Raw genomic sequence first — 16925 nt, forward strand, 5'->3', positions numbered from 1 at the left:
AATTATACACAACTGACTTTACTATCAAAACCCTTCTCCTCACTATATCTTTTTTTATGAATCTGAGCATCCTACCACGATTCTGACATGACCGACTCATGCAACTTTTTTTTTTTTTTTTGTGAGGAAGATCAGCCCTGAGCTAACATCTCATGCCAATCCGCCTCTTTTTTCTGAGGAAGACTGGCCCTGGGCTAACATCCGTGCCCATTTTTGCTCTACTTTATATGGGATGCCGCCACAGCATGGCTTGACGAGCAGTGAGTCGGCGTGTGCCCGGGATCCGAACCTTCAAACCCAGGGCTGCCGAAGCAGAGCACGCGCACTTAACTGCTACGCCACTGGGCTGGCCCCTCATTCATCTTTTTTCTTCAAAACCTTCACCTACTTACGGTGAGTTGGGGTTGATCGTAAGTGGGAGAATTGGTCATGGTATTGTAATAAATTTTGCTGGATCTTTTTTAGGTTTAATGGTTTTTAAACATTATCTGGAGAGAGTGTTGGTTTTCGGTTGTGCAACGGCTGTGGCTGCTGAGCTATCCTGAGGTTTGAGTGTCTAATATAACGGTCCTGTGGTATTTCTTTTGGGGCTATTGATGGAGGTTATGTTAGTTTTATTTGTTTTGAAAAATGATGAGGTAGAAATTGTGTTTAAGTTTAATGGGTTAGGAGACTGAGTATTTTATGACACTGGAGGCTCTGGGTTTTTTAGTGAGGAGGCTATAGGAATTGCTGCATCATATAGATATGGGACTTGAGCGGTAATTGCGACGGTTTGGTCATTGCTCATTGTTGTTCTGGTTATTCTAGAGGTTACTTGTGAAAATTAAATAAAGACAGGCTTAGGATTCATGTGATGAGGAAAAAGAAGAAATATAATTTATTTAGACTTTTTGGTCAGAAACTAGCATCAAGATTTTTCATTTGGAAGTGGGAAGTGGATTTTGGTAATAGTCTTTCTACTCAGATGAAGTCTGGTGGTAATGAGGCTGCTTTTTTGGCTTGCTGGTAGACTCACGTGTAGTGAGACATGGGGTATTATAGTTGGAAGATATCTGAGAAGGTCTGAGAGTTTGAATAGGTTTGAAGGATGATCAAATTTTAGATTTTGTGTTGCAAGGTTGAGTTCAAGTGTCAAAATAAAACCTAAACTAGTCACAGCAAGGGCCATTAGTTTTAGATAATAAGGCGTAGTTGACTGTGGAACTGTTGTTGGAAATAAGAAATCTGGCAAGATGTTCCTGATTAAAGGCCATTTGGTGGAGTTACTTAGGAGGGGGATATTTTCATTAGTTACAATAAAAGTAGAAAAACGAGGCTGTCCTAGGAGCGTGAAGGAAATAATTCTGGGGCCGTAGATGGCTGGTGGGGTGGTGGCAGCGAGAGCGATCCGTGGGGCTCAGGATTGCACACGACGTGTCAGCGGGTCCAATAACTAGGTATCCAGAGTAAAAGCCTGTGAGGAGGGGCGCTTGTCGGTGCTAGGCTCGAAGCTGAGTGAGATTGTGGTGAAGGGACATGCTTTACATAAACTGCCGTGTTTTGGATGTCTTGTTCACCCTTCACATTATGAATAATGGACCCGGAGCATACAATAGAGGGTGTGTGAAGAAATGCTGACTAATACCAATAGTTGCTATTACTAGGCCTAACCGGCTTGAGAGGAGAAAGCAACAATCTTTTAAAATATCATTTTGGGTGAGAGAACAGATTGCTGTAGATAATGTGGTGATATCTCCTGGGCAAAGTCTTAGTGTTTGAACAGTTTTGATGGAGTAGGGCTGAGGTGGTGTAGGGCCCTCCAAGGCCGAGGGAAGTCGTGGGTAAAACCCAGTTGGGCAGATTTGCAAGTTTTGGCTGAAAGAAGTCCAATTAATGGAAGAATAATATGATTGAGGTTAAGTATAAAAATTTGCTGCAAGTCTCATGAGTTTAGGTTAAACGGGAATCATGCTGTTGAACTAATAAACCCAGCGTCTCGGATGCGGTCGTGTAGAAACGCTGGGAGGGGCGGCATCTGCATCTGCCGGGCCACGCCGCCTCCGTTAGTAGAAATGATCTAATTCCCACTCCTTTCCATCCGAAGAAAAGTTGGAGAAGGTTTTTGACGGTGACTAAGATTAATACAGCAATAAGGAATATAAGTAAGCATTTGAAGAATTGGCTAATATTGGGGTCTGAATGTATGTGTTATTTTGAGAACTCTATAATTGGTCATGTAATGAAAAGTGCTACTGGCATAAATATTATTGAGAAATAGTCTAATTTAAAGCTGAGTGATAGTTTCAGAGTTTGAATAGTTATTCAGTGTCAGTTTGAAATAATTATTTCTTGGCCCGAGTAAGTGAATATCATTATGGGAATTAGGCTGGTGATGAAGGCGTATGAAATGGTAGCTTTAACGTATGATGGATATAGACTGTTTTCAAGGATGATTGGTAAAATTCATACGAATAGTGAAATTAGCATAAAAGAAGTGAATAGATTTATTACGTGTATTTGGAGCTGCATCAGTGTTTTGGTTCCTAAGATCAATGGATTACTTTTATCCTTTAAAAGTTTGAAAAAGTCATATTATTATATATGGAGGCATGAATCAGTAGTTCTTGCACCTTTTTCAGTAAATAAGAAGTTTCACTTTTCTATTGTTAGAGTCACGTCTAGTGTTTTTATTAAACTATATTTACCGTATATGGGCCTCAAAGTAATTTTGGGGATAAGCAGTAAAAGTAGAAGGGGTAAGTAAATGTGAGTTTATAGGGCATTTTCTTGTGTAAATGATGGTTTAACATTATTAATGTGATATGTGTATTGGCTTTGTTGCCTTATAATTAATATACAAAGGGAATAGAGGGCAGCAATAACTGTATTAATTCCTATGATAATAATAGTAACGTTAGACCATGAGAATGAGGATATTAGTACAAATAGTTCTCCAATTCCATTGACTGTGGGGGTAAAGCTTGGCTGGTGGGGCTGCTAGTAGCCATCACACTACTATTAGTGGAAGCATTGTTCATTGTCTGCGAGCTGGAATTAGAGTTCGCCTGTGAGTTTGTTCATGGTTTGAATTTGCAGGCTAAAGAGTATTGATGACATAAGGCTGTGGGCGACTATAGTGCTGTGGCTCCAGCAAACGTCATAGTGTTTGAGTGAGAACAGCTACAATCACTGGTGCTATGTGGCTGATGGAGAAACATGCTGAGTAATTTGAAGTCTCTTTGGTGTAGACAGATGGAGCTGGTTATGGCTGTTCCTCATAAGGACAATGTAAGGAAAGGACACGCCCTGTAATCAGTCAAGGGATTTCATATTGCTGTCGTCCTGACTACGCTGTAGCCGCCTGGTGTGTGCAGCCTGGCTGCAAGTACCACGGAGCCAGCGACGGGGCCTCTGCACATGCTTGGTAATCAGAGGCCATCGAGGGGTGTGTTCACTCTGAATGCGATTATGCACGCCGGTCACAGGAAAATGTTAGCTCAAGAGCTGGGTGTGTTTAGGTTTAGTATTGAATTATTAGGAAATTTAATGAACCTCTAAGATTTTGGATAAAGGTTACTGCAAAGAGGTTACTACAAAGTGACCCTGCGAGTGTATGAAACAGAAAATAAAGACCCACATTGACTTGTTCTGTCTGATTTCCTCAGCGGGCAATAACGATTTGGGTTGGGACTAATGTTGCTTCAAATAAAATACAGAAGATGATCAATTCTGTGGTGGTGAAAGTCAAAATTAAGAAGATTTGTAATAAAATTAGTCTTGTAATATATAGCTTTTTCACTACACAAGAATATACGATTCTTTGGATAGATGAAATTGGCTGGCTATATGTATTAGTGGAAGAACTCATGTCATTAATGTTAGCAGAGATGCTGATAGACAACAGAGTTTAGGGGAAAACCTGGGTGAAGAGTAAAAAAGGTGAAAATGATGTGAGGGGGCTTGGAGCTGATACATTGTATGCCCTGTTGTAAAAATGTGTTTTTTCGGATGTTACATTTTGAACTTTGTGGTGCTCTCAAAGGTTACAAAAATGCCAGCTATGTGCAAACTTCTCACTGTATAATTAACACCTTCTTGACAGGAAATTAAGTCTTTGCCTCGGTGACCGTGGGTGGCCTTGGCTGTCAGCCCACACAGGTGAACTCAGCAGTGTTCTGGGCCTGCCAGCCAGGATACATCACACAGAGGGGCTCAAACACGGACCCCTCTGGCAGGCAAAGAAAAATTGCTGTCTTCTAGGTAGTCAAGAACCTGGTGTTCCTGCTCTAACAGCAGTTAAAGATCTGGGCTGTGGCAGGAGACGGTGTCTGGGTGGCTCGGCTTACTCTGGACAATCAGTATTTGAAGGCCCTGGATCAACACCAGACAGAGACTGGAAGCACAGACCGGGGATCGGGGGTCTAGGTCCTCTGGTCCTCATCCTCTGACTGCCCTGGGGGCTTGAGCCCTCCCCAAACTGTGCCCCCTGCCCTGGGGCCTTCACACCTCCCAGGGAGGCGGCACCGTGAACAGAGGGGCTCCAGCCCAGGGAAGGGCGGAGGGTCTGCCCACAGCGCTGGCCCCTCGGGGCGGCACCTACCTGGACTGCATTTGAGGCAGCACTCGGCCCCTGCCGGGTACCCCTCCTTTTTGCACGGGGGCAGTGCCAGGGTGTAGTGGGGGACCCCAGGAGGAGGAGACACAAGGCCTGGGGGACAGACAGGGCGTTGGAGGGGAGGAGCAGCCTCAGTCTCACTCTCTGTGAAATGGGGCAGCAGCAGCCCCTGGAGCTGGCAGTGCCCTGGTAGGGATGACACAGGTGGGCCCCAGCAGGCTCTGGGAATTATCCAGGACAACCCCCAGGGGTGAGGTGGGCACCGCCCTGTCTCCTGCCTCTGTTCTCTGGCCTGTCAGTGTGGTAGCCCAACAATTAGGCCACTACCCTTGCCAGGGACCGGCCCCCAGAAGCTCTGAGCCCCTGTGGGCTGGACAACCTGCCAGCCTCCCTGCTGGCCTGTGCTGGACCCACTGAGCCCTGGGGAGCCAGCAGGGTCAGAGCAGGGATGACTCTCAGGGGCTCACAGGCCTGGCAGCTGAGACAGGCTGTTCAGGGCCCGGGGCTGGGGTGGGCCGTGCTGGGGGCCCTCGTCCCAGGGCTGACTCTGCCTGGCAGTCAGGGGGCCTTCCTGGAGGTAACCGCCTGGGCTGGCAGGGAGCTACACTGACAAGGAAGCTCTGCCCGCTGGCCTGGCTGGTGGACTCCACCCCCAACACACAAACATGGGCTTTATCTCCCAGGACAGGGCAGGGGCTGTGGGTGGAGATTGGGCCCCTGCTGCAGGCTCCCAAGAGCAGCCAGGCCGGGAGGTGCCCTCACCCTGTGGTGGGGGCTCACCTTTGTCCCCTGAGTGGGGTTGACACCAGCTTGGGACAAGGTTGACATAAGGGAAGCCATATTGTAGAAAAGAAACCACATTGTAACTTTGAATGACCTCTGATTAACTAGCCCAGACATGCTCTGTGGATTTTAGGGCCCCGCCCAGCTGCAATAAGTTGATAACTTTGTTCTCTGGAGCTCCTCAGGAATGCGATGACCTCCAGGCAGAGAGTCTGTGCTGACAGCCATCATCAGTGACAACTGAAAGATCAGGGTACAGGGCCGTTGCTCCGGTCTCTGATGCATGTCCAGTAAAACCAAAGACTGCCAGGAACTAAGACCAGATGGACGCCTCACCTGGAGATCCGATGATGCCGCCACCCTGAGACCAGATGCTTTCCCCACCCGGAGACCAGCCCCCTATATAACTGGCTTGCAGTCTTTGTTCTGTAAGATGGTGCTTTTGGACATTAGTCAGCCATCTTCCCCCTTGCTAGCAAGCTGTAATAAACTGCCCTTTCTCTGCCGGCATCTTGCCTCTTGACGACTGGCTTTTGTCTCACAGTGAGTAGATCTGCCCTTTGTGTGGTAACAGCGGAGTGCGGATGGGAACCACAGAGGAGCTTTTCTGCTGTGGTAGGTGTGGCTTTGTAGTCTGTCTGCTCTCCCACCCCGTGGGGTCAGGGGGACTGGGTGTCAGAGGGCTGGGTCGGCCAAAAAGGGCTGGGCAGCTGGGGGACAGGGGCAGAACGGGGACATCCCAGGGCAGGGACAGGGAGGAGGGAGAATGAGGGGTACACCCGGGGGCAGGAGTGGGGGCGCTGGGGCACAGCTGGACAGAGAGGCTCAGGGGACTCACCAGGCTCAGGGCGTCAGCCTTGGGTGCTGGAGTCCAGGGTGGCGGCCCCCAGCCTCGCGGAGGCTCCATGTCCCTCCTCAGGACCCCTCATTCCCTGGCCGCTGTCCCGGGACCCCTGCCAGCAGGACCAGCTTCAGCACTTGGCCTTCCTGCCGCCTCGTTGTGAGAAAGAGAAAGAGAAAGTGCGGCAGGAGCCAGTGAGGAGGGGTTAGCAGGGCTGTCAGCTCGCAGGAAGTCTTTGTCTCCAGTCCCCAGGTAAGTGCCCTTTGGGCCCACGGAGGCCTGGGGAGCAGGACTCCACAGCGCTAGACTGAGAGGGCCCAAGGCTGGGCTCTGCAGGAAGCAGAACTTGATCCACAGAGCAGAGGGGAGGACAGGGGAGGGGCCTGCAGAGGGAGGTGGGACTCCGCAGACACAGCTTTTGGGCACAGATCCTCCGCCCACGGCAGGAGCCCAGCTTTGCGGCTGGGCAAGTTCTGTGGCGCCTCTCCTGCCCATTAGCAGCCCCCTTGAGTTTCCTATCAAGTGGAGGAGGCCCCCCAAAGCACGTCGGCGTTTCCCCCACTGCTGTGACACGCAGGGGGCCAGCCTGCTGCTCCCTACAGCAAGCGCCAGGAGGAGCCCTCTTTGGTTTCCTGTTACCTGCTTTTATGGAAACCGGGTAACTCTCCCCTCCAAAGAAACCATGCCTCCCAGCAGTGCACCCTGGTGTGTCCCCACCTCTGCCCGGGACTGGGTCAGGCCAGTTTCTACCTGCACATCCCTGACACAGCTCTGCAGAAGGCGACCCTTCCCGACCCCAGGAGGCTGGGGGCACCCTGAGTCCCCAGGAGGGTGAGGGGAGGGGATACTTTGCCATTTTGCCATCCTTGAGCACCAAGAGGGGCTCCCCACTGTGTCCACACCCCACCTGTCCCTGGGAGGGGGTGGGGCTGGGTATTTCTGGCTCCCATCACAGATGGGGAAACTGGGGCTCAGACAGGGCCAGGGCCTTGCCCAGGGTCTCCCGTGTGCAAACTGTGCTCAGACCCAAACCCCAGTCTTCCTGTGTAGATGGGGCTCTCCCCACCTGGGCTTCCCCAGAGCCATGGCCACCTCCAGAGCTGGGGGACAGGACGGCAGGCCTGGGGGAGGGGACCATCATGCACACACCTGGTGCCTAAGAGGCAGACTCAGGGGTCTCGTGAGAGGCAGCCCACCCACCCCTGGCGTCCTGGATGGGGAGCAACCCCATCCAGGGTTGAGTCAGCCCCCCAAGCCGCCCTGGCTCTCACATCACGTTTAAGTCCGAGGCCGATGTGATGGGCATGGCACCCCTCTGGCCTCCTTCATCTATGAGGTTGCAAAATCAATTAAAGGTGGTGGCTTCCGTCTAATCAGACCCGTCCCAACCCTGATGGGCCCGTCCATCTCCGTAGGCCCCGGCAGGTCCCCTTCAGGCCCTGAGGCTGAGCCCTCAAGGACCCAGGAACCACTCCCTCCAGTGAACAGATCGCTGGATGCCCAGCCCAGGCTGACCTGGAGCCCCTTCCTGGTCCTGACATCGGCACAAAATCCTCCTCGAGGGTCGCAGGCACAGACCCCCCCCAGCCCCAGTGAAACCCCACGGCATCTGATGGACGTGACGGTGCCGACTGCACCCGCCTTCGTGTGCCTCTGGTCTGTGGAAGGAGGGTTGTGAGTGCCCCCCTCACGTGGTGTTGGAGCAGGACCCCTGGAGGATGGGGACCCTACCAGAGGGTTCACCGTCCTGCAGGCAGCTGGCATCTGGGGTCAGCCAGGTTTGCCTGGATCTCCTCGGGCAGCGGTCACACGGGGCAGGACTGGCTGTCCGTCACCAGTGTCTTCGGGGTCACTACATAGTTCCATTTCTGGGGTACCCTGGTGGGGAGAGCCTGGGCACAGGGGAAGGAAAAGGGCGGGGTGCCGTCCTGGGGGTGGGGTGGGGACTGACCGTCGTCCTGTTGGCAAAGCTTCCCGGTGCTCAGAGGCAGCGTCCAGCCTGGCCACCATCACCTGGGTATCAGCCCAGCCCCGCAGACTCCAGTGCTCCAAGGCAAGCGGGTGGTCCCAGGGGCTTGGGTGCCCCCGGGAGACCCAGCAGCTCAGGCTCCTGTCCCCACACCTGAGGGCCTGTTAGAGAGTGCCCCCACCCTGCTCCCCCTTGTACACCCCCTGCCCAAGCGCGGCCTGGGGGTTTCCAACGACGGGGAAGGGGCACCCCCTCTGCACCCTCCGCTCAGCCCTATGAGCCCTGGGGAGTGCTCTAGAATGCTCTGGAAACCCCAGTAGCACACAGCTGCCTCCGAGCACACTGCCGGGGCCCAGGGCAGGGCCTGAGGGTGCCGGGACCACCTCTGCTCCCTGCCATGCTCCCACTGACCCCCAAGTCCTGGGATGCTCCTCCAGGTGGGGGTGTCCAGAAGACAGAGGATGTTCTCCCTACACCTGGTGAGGCCCCCAGAACCCCCCGATCCCAGCTCTCAACCCACCACTCCCATCCAATACATCCTCAGAGACTCTTTCATCCACCCCACCCTGGGCAGGTGGGGAAACTGAGGCATGGCAAGGGGCAAGACTTACCCTGTGAGTTTCAGTCTAAATAGGGAGTCCAATGGCTGGCTGGGCCCTCCGGCTGCCCAGCCCCTCCTCACCCACCCCACATCAAGCCTCACAACGCTGGGTGCTGAGCCCAGTGTCAGGCCCCAAGGGGAACAGGGCGCCCAGCCCAGGATGCTGTCTGTACCAGGTCTTTGCTGAACCATGGCCTCTTCCAGGAGGCTGTCTCTGATGGCTGAGTTTCAAACCGTCCCCCTCCACCCTCACCCAGTCACCCCGGTCTCTTATTGGTTCATTGCCTGCCACCACCCCCTGCCTCATCCCAGAATGCAAATTCCAGTGGCAGGAGTTTTGTGCCCGTTGGAGCAGGGTGAAAACAGCTGGGCTCCAGTCTCACATCACCATTCAGCTCCTCACTCACTCATTCATTCACTCACTCATTCAGTCAATCACTCACCTATTCATTCACTCATTCACCTATTCATTCATTCACTCATTCATCCATCCGTTCATTCATTCACTCAGTCACTCATTCATTCACTCAGTCACTCATTCATTTTCTCACTCACTCATTCATTTTCTCACTCACTCATTCATTCATTTGGCACCACTTTTTCAGGCCAGGCCCTGTTCTGGGTGCCAGACTCATCAATGAGAAAATGAGACGGGAGGAGGAGGCTGCAGAAGGGGCTCCTCCCCACCTGCCAGGCCTCCCCATGCCTCGGTGTCACCTCTCCTCCCTCGGCTGTGGCACCCAGGAATTCAGGAGTGCCCCAGAGAGCCACCTGCCTGTCTGAAGCTCCGTGGGGCTCCTGCACCCCATCGTTACCCGGCGGATGCAGGTGGAGCCCACACCCCAGGGCCTCTCCTTCCAATGACCCCTGTGACGTGGGTTGGGACCCAGGACCCCCACCCCTCTCCCGACTCAACCAGATCCTGTGTCCAGGGACCCCGAGGGCTCCTGCAGGGTGCCCACACCCTCAGGGCCAGGGGAGGGCCAGGCAGGGGCCTCAGAGGGTTCTGTGCATGCCTCCCCTGGGGCAGATGGGGAAACTGAGGCTGGGCCTGGTCAGGGTCACAGACCCTAACCCTGAGGCTGCGCCTCTCCGGGACCCCAGCTAGCTGCAGCTGGAGGAGACTCCATCTCCTTGCTATCCTCCCAAGACTCTCCCCCAGCCCCAGACGAGCCCTCGAAGGGGGCTGCCGACCCCACTGCATCACCCGACACCCTGACCTCCCAGTCAAGACCCCTCCCAATGGCCTCAGGGAATCCCCTGATCACATTGCCTCTCCTTCTGGAGAGGGAGGTTTCCAGGGTCTTCAGGGTGGGAGGGATTGTGAGAACCACGGTGCCCGAGCCCAATCCTGGAGGATGGGAGGTGGGGTCATCCTGGGAGCCCACCCTAAGGCTTCCCCTCCTCTCCTCTGCATTCAAGGCAGCCTCAGCTCCCTGTGCTCTGTGGGAGCCCTGGGCTGGGCAGTGGCCTCAGAGGCAAAGCAGCCTGGGCCCCACCCTCCTGGGGCTCACGGTCTAGTGAGGGAACTGAGTCCAAAAGCCAGAGTTAGCGTCATGTGGTGAGGGCTGGCTCATGGGCAGCAGATGTGAGGTGGGGCTCTGAAGGATGAATAGGAGCTCTGTTGGGGGGACAAGGTGGGAAAGGGCATACTCGGAGGAAAGACATGTGTTGAGCAATGTGGCCGGAAAGTACTTGGGGTCCACCCCTGGTGACGCATGGAGAGGGCCAGGACGCAGAGCTGGCTGAGGCTGGTTCCTGGAGGGGGGCTGCAGACCCCAGGTGCATCCTGTGCACAGGAGACTGCAGTGTTGGGCCGGTGTGGAGGGTGGACAGAGCAGACAGGAGTGTGATGAGGAGGCTTCAGGGGTCACCCAGGCGGGAACCACTGAGGGGTGAGGAGCAGGGCAGGGAGGGCAGAAGGGCGTGGAGAGGGGGCGACCCCAGGGATGCCCAGAGGTGCAGGGTCTGCGGGAGCCTGTCTTCGGCTCTCATGGTGTAGGGTGGGGGGTGGACAGAGAGGACGGCATCTCCCTGGCCTCATGCCTGGGGACAGAAGAGAGAGAACTGGGGGCAGGGGGCAGACGAGGGTCAGAGTGTGCTCGGGCCGCCTGGGACTTCCCACAGGCCCGGTGCCTGTTGGAATCCAAGCTTGTCCTAGGAGCCGAACTGGGGGAGGCGGTGTGGACGCCCAGACCCGGTCTCCTTCAGCTCCAGAGCAGGGTATCAGCTGTCATCTCAGACGTCTCCCCTGCTTCCCAAGCTTGCTGTGCCCCAGCCCCCCACCAGCCCTCCAAACTCCTCGTCCACCACCCCTGCCTCTGCTTCCCCCCGAAATCAGGGCCATGGGAAGCAGTTGTGTGCCAGGCCTCACCTTGCTGACACCCACACCTCAACCACTTGTGAGGCTGCTTCCAGAATGTTCCTCATTCCAGGCACACTCCATCACCTTGGCGCCCCCCCGCCCTGGTTCCCCACTCTGTCTTGTCCAGGCAGCAGCTGGGGACCTCACGAGCTGTACATCACACCACGGTCGCCCCCTCCCTGCGCCATCTGGAGCCCCTCACCACACCCCAGCTGCCTGCCCCTCTCCACCTGCCCTGCCCACTCGGCCCAGTCTGGTCTCTCCAGCTCCTCTCCCCACTCTATGCTGCAGCCACACCAACCTCCTTGGGGTCCCTGGTTATTCCAGCTCCTTCCATCCCAGTGCCCCACACAGGCCGTTCCCTCTGCCGGGGGCCTCATCCTGTGGTCTCCCGGTCCTCAGAAATCATCACAGCTCACACCCAGCCTGTGCTCCCTGGCGCTGGGTCCTCACCTAACCTACAGGCACTCCTGCCATCTTAGCCCTCTCAATTACCCTGTGTTTGTAGATGGCCAGGACCCTAGGGCCCATCGCTTTACAGGCCAGGACACCAGGCGGAAAGCTGGGGCCAGGCCAAGGGAGGCCACATCTCCAGTAGGAGCAAAGGAGCATTGGACTGAAGAAGTGGTTCCAGGCACTTAGCCACCACTCAACGCTGCCTCCCTGGTTTCAGCTCAAGGAGAGAGTTCTGGAAGAATGTGGAAGGCGGAGGGCTCCTCCTGCCCCTGGTTCAATGGATAAATGGACGATTCTGGTCCTCGGAACGGGACCGGCACCCAGGGAGCTTTTGGGAGCATCAGGGGCCTCCTGGCTCCATGTTGGGCACGTTGGCCCGGGACCATCGGCCACGAAGAGGAGGAACGTGAGCGTGGGTGTCTGGGAAAGAGAGAAGGGAGAGGAAAGAGCAGAGCAGGCCAAGAGAGAGGAAGGCAAGACGTGCAGATTCACTGAAGATGGGGAGCAGAAAGCTCCTCGTAGGAGCGTCTGCAGGGTCGAGACTGGGCACACGGGAGGCCCAAGGGGACTCGGGCTGGTGAACTAGGCAGGTCCTCCATGGAGCATCAGAGCGATTGTACAGTGGGCCAGCCTTTCTGGAAGGCAGTTTTGGAGTAAATGTTGAATTTCATAGCTCCTGGCACTATTTGATCCAGACAATCTCATGTAGGAATTCCATCCTATAAATTCTCATTCAAATGGGGAGAGACGGACTTGTAGGAGAGGACATCAGCCTTTGATGGTGACAGAGAACATGGAAACAACCTAAGTGTCATCTAAGGGGAACTGTCACTGCTGCTTCCAGCCGTGATGGAGTAACACAGCCTGGACTTACCCGCCTGCCCCCAAAGCTGGAAACTGAAAGCCATGAAGCAGCTGCACTCAGAATTGGGCAATAGGGGACCGGGATCCCCAGCAGATCAGGGCCGTCTTCCTGAGTTAAGGAGACAGAGGTCAGGGCTCAGGATGGCTTAAGCAGATGGACACTGCAAGCAGAGTTCCAGAAAGGAGGAAACTACACAGAGAAATAGCTGCAGAGATCGGCAAGGGTCCCCTTAGTGTTCGCTGAGGAACCTGCCGTGCACGTCAGGGATAAAACTCCAAAGTCGGGACAGTGAGCCACCAGGAGCTGTGCACTGAGTGGCTCCAGAGCCCACACAGGGCGGGGGACGTTTGAGTCCTGACCGTTGGCCTTGACTGTCCTCACTGGTCACTTGGGCCCACAGGAGAGACCGCATAGGCCATGCCTCCTTATGGATGAACCACCCCTGGAGTAAGTCTGCTCGAGACCTGCTCTAACGAAGCTCAGAGAGTCCCACCCAAGATCAGAGCGAACAAGAAGTCCCTGAGCACAGGCCGGACTAGTAGAGCCCTCCCTAAAGGAGGACCGAAAGTAAAAGAGAAAATTCCAGGGAATAAAGAAAGTAAAAACACAATGTCCAGCACGCAATCAAAAATTACCTTTATGCCGAGAAGCAGGAAAATGTGAGCAGCCAAAACATGTCAGTAGAAATAGACTCAAAGATGACAGCAATGATGGAATTACCAGACAACACCCTAAAATAGTCTTTAAAACATTTTTAAGGGGAAATATAAACATAATGAGGGAAATGGAAGACATAGAGAAGAACCAGATGGAACTTTATGAAATCTCCAATGAAAAATAAGCTGGGCTGGTGTATTAGTCGGCTTGGGCGGCCATAACAAATTCCCCAGACGGGGGGCAGACAACAGGAATGCATCGTGTCACCGTCTCTAGGCTGGAGTCCAAGATCAATTTGTCTCCAGGGTTGGTTTCTGCTGAGACCTCTCTGCCTGTCTTGCAGACGGCCTCCTTCTCACCGTGTCCTCATGTGGTCTTTTCTCTGTGCATGTGCATCCCTGGGGTCTCCTTGTGTGTCCAGATTTCCTATTCTCCATAGGACAACAGTCAGAGTGGATGAAAGCCCACCCAGATGAGCTCAGTTACCCTTAATTACCTCTTTGAAGGCCCTATCTCCAAATATAGTCATGTTCTGACGTACTGGGGTTAGGGCTTCCACATATGAATTTAGGGGGACATAATTCAGCCCACAAAGGTAGGGTTAACAACAGGTTGGACACTTCAAGACGATATCAGCGAACTTGAAGCTATAGTAACAGAAACTATCCAAAGTGAGACACAAAGAGAAAAAAAGAAAAAGCAAAACAAATGAATAGAGTCTCAATGACCCCTGGAAAATATCCAGCTGTCTAACAGAAATATAATTGGAGTCTTATGAAATGAGAGAGAGGCAAGAACAGAAAAATTATTTGGAAAAAAGTATAAACCCACAAACCAAAGAAGGTCTACAGGCCAAGGAAGGATAAGCATAGAAGAAATATATAACAAGGAAAATCATAATCCAACTCCTGAAAACAGAGATAAAGAGAGAAATCTTAAATCAGTCTCAGCCAACAGACACGTCATGTACAGAGAAGCAAAGACAAGGGTGACTGCTGAATTTTCACCCAAAACAATGCAGGTCAGGAGACAATGGAAAATGTCTACAAAATGCTGGAAGAAAACCTCAATTTATTTCTTTATTTCCTTTTTATTTTTTTTCCCTTTTTCTCCCCAAAGCCCCAGTAGATAGTTGTACATCATAGCTGGACATCCTTCTAGCTGCTGTCTGTGTGACGCTGCCTCAGCATGGCCGGACAAGCGGTGCGTCGGTGTGCGCCCAGGATCCGAACCCAGGCCGCCAGTAGCAGAGTGTGGGCACTTAACTGCTAAGCCACGGGGCCGGTCGAAAACCTCAATTTAGAATTCTATACACAGTGAAAGTATTTGTCCAAAATGGAAGCAAAATGAAGGCTGAGGACTTCCAGTTTGCAATTTCTACAAAGGCTGAGCTCATCCATCAGCAGCGGACTTGCTCCATCAGAAACGTGACAGCACTTTCCTCAAACACAAGGAAATGGGCACCAGATGAAAACGCAGCTCTACTCAAGGAATGAAGAGGGAAAGAAATGGTAAATACATGAGTAAACACGAGACATCCTTTTCTCACTTTTAAAATTTCTTTTAAAAATAACAGAAAGCTTAAAGCAAAAATAATAATAATGCATCGTGACATTCACCACACGCAGAAGTAAAATCCACGACAATAATGGCCAGAAGGCTGGGAGGGGAAACGAGAGTAAACTGTGGCAAGGTTCTTTTCATGGTCTGTCAAGTGGTGTACTATTATTGGAAGGTGAGTAAAGATGCATCTTGTAAGGCCTACGGCAACCACTGATGAATAGAACAAAGATGTATGGCTAATAAGCCCACAGTGCAGATGAATGAAATACTAAGAAAACATTCCATTCATCAAGAACAAGGCAGGAAACAGAAAACAAGGAACAGCAAATAATTATCAAAATACGGACCCAAATCCAACCACACAGGACACTACACAGAATGGAAATGGTCTCAGTCCTCCAATTAAACACAGAAATTCTCAGACTGGATACAAAACCAAGACCTAACTGTAAGCTGACTACAAGAAACCCACTTTACACAGAAAGACACAGCAGCTTAAAGCAAGAGGACTGGAGATTGCAAGGTCCTAGAGACCCGGGCACTGTGCAGAAAAAGAGCCCCCAAATCTGCAGAGGCATCTGAGAAACACCCGCAGCTGACCTCTTAGTTAACACTGAAAACTGCATGCTGTCCCCCAAGGTCGGGAACCAGGCAGGGACACCCACTCCTCCTCCTTCCATGTGACATTGCATGGAGTCTTAGACAGTGCAATAAGGCAAGAAAAAGAAAGAAGGCATATCGAACAGAATGGAAGGGAAACATTGCTTCTTTGCAGACAATGTGACCATGTATATAAAAGTCGTATGACAGCTACAAAAAGCCTATGTGAACCTCACAGTTTATTTAGTGAGGTCACAGGACACAAGGCCAATATTTTTTAGAATAAACATTGGAATTTGAAATTTAAAAGACCAAGAACACATTCCCATTAAAAACATGAAGCACTTGGGGATAAATTCAACAGAATGTGTGCAGACACTGCTGAGAGAGGTGACAGAGGACCTAGTAAATGGAAAGGTACAATGCTCATAAATTGGAAGACTGGATTTTGGTAAAATGTCAATTCTCCCCCAAATAACTATAGATTCAATGTAATCCCAATCAAAACTCCAGCAGGCTTGCTTGTAGAAGTTGACAAGCTGACTTTCTATACTTGTGTGAAAACAGAAAGGAGTTATCATGGGCAAAACAATCTTGAAAAGGAAGAGCCGACCTGAAGGACGTACAGTGTAAGCCTCACAGGCCCAGCCCGGGAGGTACCGGCATGAGGAATGCCAATCGATCAATAAAACAGAAGAGACAGAGTCCAGAAACAGACCCATTCTTATGTGACCATTAGAGCGTTGTCAGAGATGCCAAGGTAATTCAACAGGGTGAAGGTAATCTTTTAGCCAATAGTTGCTGGAATAAGGATAATCAAAGGGGCAAAAAGGCATCTTAACCTTTACCCACACCACATGCAAAAATTAAGCCAAAAGGGACCATAGGCCTCTATGTAAAAGCTAAAACTCTAAATTTTCTGAATCGTGATAGAAAAATATGGATGGGGGGCCTTTGCAGGGGCATAGCAGTTAAGTCCGTGCGCTCTGCTTCAGCAGCCCGGGGTTCACTGCTTCGGATCCTGGTGTAGACCTACACACCGCTTGTCAAGCCATGCTGTGGAGGCATCCCATATAAAGTAGAGGAAGATGGGCACGGATGTTAGCTCAGGGCCAGTCTTCCCCAAAAAAAAAGAAAAAAGAAAAATATGGATGGTAACCTTGTGTTTCCCCTAAATTGTCATCAGGAAAATAAAACAGAGTTTTCTCCTTGTCCTTTCTTTTTTATTCAAACATGGTCATTGGGTGTAATTCACAAAGAAATCATTAAATGCACGAAGTTAAATGTTGGTGTGTGGCCACACTGCCAACTCTGGGTTTATAACAGCCACTCCCCGGCCTGATAAGATGCACCTCATTCATTCAGTCATGCTTTTTATTCTCTCATTCATTCAAGCACCATTTATGGGGCGCACTGTGTCCTGTGGCACGCTAATTCCACCTCCAGGTCCTGCCTGGGGCCCTTCCTGGGGACGCACTGTCTGATCCGCCTCTGGCCTGGGAGCCAGTGAGGCCGAGGGGCTGCTTTTCTCCTCTCTGTGTCCGCCTGTCTCAGTCAACAGATGTTTACCGAGCCTGGTTCTAGGGGTGAGGACAGGGCAGGAAAGGAAGGTTGACAACCCGTGTGCC

The sequence above is a fragment of the Diceros bicornis genome, chromosome 13 (genome assembly GCF_020826845.1).
Source record: "Diceros bicornis minor isolate mBicDic1 chromosome 13, mDicBic1.mat.cur, whole genome shotgun sequence".
Classification (NCBI taxonomy): Eukaryota; Metazoa; Chordata; class Mammalia; order Perissodactyla; family Rhinocerotidae; genus Diceros; species Diceros bicornis.